Genomic DNA, 2,659 nt, shown 5'->3' on the forward strand with positions numbered 1-2,659 from the left:
AAATGAGTCGGGAGCACCATAAAATTTTTTTTAATTATAAAAAACTGAACAAACATAAAAACAAAAACCGCCTGCAATTATAGAGGTATGTCAAAGGGATATAGGAGCCAACTGAAAGAGCTTCCAATGGCCAAATTTGAAACAATATGAGCAACAAAATTATCATTGGATTATAATTCAAAGTATAAAATAAATATCAACAAATCCATACTGATATTAATAAATGATTGAATAAATAAATTAAAGGAGAATACACAAATCTCTTGTACAGAAGAATTCCAAATAATTTATGTAGATACTTTCTCAAGCCAGTGGAGCATAACTGCCCACTCCTTAAGTGTAGGATGTGCATAATGACTTCCTTATAAACAGTGGAGTTTGGAAAGAGAGAAAGAGAGTAGTGTTGCAGTAGAGAAACAAGCCAAACACTGTCTCAGCCAGGCAGTCAAGGTTCACCTCATCAATGATAAATCATGTTGATAGCATGTACCCTTGGTATGATGTATGACTATGGAAAATGCATCAGACAAACTCAAATTGAAGGATATTCTACAAAATATCTGACCGGACTCCTTAGAACTGTCAAGGTAGTCAAAAACAAGGGAGGTCTAAGAAATGGTCACAGCCAAGAGGAGCCTAAAGAGATATGACTAAAGATGATGTGGTCTCCTGGATGGGACCCTGGAGGAGAAAAAAAGGGGCATTTAGGTAAAAACTAAGGAAATCTGAAGAAAATATGGACATTAGTTATGAATAGTGTATCGATATTGGTTCATTAGTTGTGATAAATGTACCATAGTAATACTAACAATAGGAAAAACTGGGTACAGGGTATATAGGAGCTCTCTGTAATATTCTTATATATTTTCGGTAAATGTAAAACTATCCTAAAAGAGTTTGTTAAATGTTTTTAAAATACCCTATCAGGATGGCTATAATTAAAAAGACAAATAATATCGTGTGTTGGCAAGGATGTGGAGACACTGGAACCCTCACACATTGCTGTGGGAAGATAAAACAGTACAACCTCTTTGGAAAACAGTTTGACAGTTCCATATAATGTTAAATATGGAGTTACCAAATGGTCCAGCAATTCCACTCCTAGGTATCTACCCAAGAAATGAAAACATATGCCCACACAAAAACTTGTACATGAATGTTCATAGCAGCATTATTCATAATAGCCAGAAAGCAGAAACAACAGAAATGTCCTTCAACTGGTGAAATAAATAAATATGGCTTACCCATACAATGGAATATGATTCAGCCATAAAAAGGAATGAAGTTCTGATGCATGCTACTACATGGATGAGCCTTGAGAATATTAGGCTAAGTAAAAGAAGCCAGTCACAAAAGACCACACATTGTATAGTTCCATTTATATGAAACGTCCAGAATAGGCAAATACATAGAGACAGAAAGCAGATTAGTGGTTGCCAGGGTATGGGGAAAGGTGGGAATAGGATGTGTCAGCTAATGAATACAAGATTTCTTTTTTTTTTTTTTGGTCAGCAAAGAGCTCTGCTCTTTATTGAACGTGTTACTAAAGAGGTTTAGTCAAAAAGACCAAAGCCCATGTCATCATCAGACTCTTCACATTCTTCTTTCTTTACTTCTACTTTCCTCAGCTGGGGCAGCAGTGGTGGAGGGGGCAGGACTTCCTGCTGGTGCAGGTCCACCAGCTGCTGGGGCAGGTCCACCAGCCCCCACATTGCAGATGAGGCTCCCAATGTTGACACTGACCAAAGCCTTTGCAAACAAGCCTGACCAGAAAGGTTCAACATTTACACCAGTTGCTTTAATGAGGGCATTGATTTTATCCTCCATGACCATCACCTCATCGTCGTTCAGGATGAGGATGGAGTAGATGCAGGCGAGCTCTAAGACGGAGGCCATGGTGCGGGGGAGTGCTAGGCAGGGGCTGCCCGGCGTGGTTCTAGTCACCCGATGATGTGAGGGCCTCACCCCAACGCGGCCTTAGACACCTAAGTGGCAGCTGAGGAAAGGGACAGGATTTCTTTATGGGGTGATGACAATGTTCTAAAATTAGAATGTGGAAATGGTTGCACAACTCTCTGAATATACTAAAATCATTGAACTGTATGCTTTAAAGGGGTGAATTTTATGGCATATAAATTCTATCTCAAGAAAGCTGTTATCTAAGGGACTTTAACCAGAAAAAAATTCTAAGTGTGTTGATTTTGGGGGCTCTTTCTGTTGCTAATTTGTAATGTTATTGCACTGTGATCAGAGACTGTTACTCCTATGATTTCTGCATTTTTGCAGACTAATAAATGAGTCATTTTGGAAAATGTTCTATGGGTATTTGCAAAGAAAACACAATCTATGTTTGGACAGGGTAATCTCATATATATTATATATATATGTATATATATATATTCAACCTTGTTGAGTAGTGTTATGATCTTCTGTATATCCTTACTTATTCACATGATCTGATGATTTCTTAGAGAAATATTTTACTTCAAATATGCCTGAAAGTCTGGCCAGCAACCCCAATCTTATCTCTTATTAAGTTATTCTGAACTATTTCAAACCTTCTCCACTTTTCTCAAATTTTTGCCACCCCTCCCCTAACCATCACATCCTACTTTATACATAAAAATGGAAAGGAAGATGGGATTGCCTTCATCTGCCT

At 37.9% G+C, this 2,659-nt stretch overlaps 1 pseudogene; it reads right to left on the bottom strand.

Moving 5' to 3' along the window:
- Positions 1 to 1,553: 1,553 nt before the first annotated feature.
- Positions 1,554 to 1,969, bottom strand: LOC132513700 (large ribosomal subunit protein P1-like; annotated as a pseudogene).
- Between the last annotated feature and the right edge of the window lie 690 nt (positions 1,970 to 2,659).

Source organism: Lagenorhynchus albirostris, chromosome X, assembly GCF_949774975.1.
Source record: "Lagenorhynchus albirostris chromosome X, mLagAlb1.1, whole genome shotgun sequence".
Taxonomy (NCBI): domain Eukaryota; kingdom Metazoa; phylum Chordata; class Mammalia; order Artiodactyla; family Delphinidae; genus Lagenorhynchus; species Lagenorhynchus albirostris.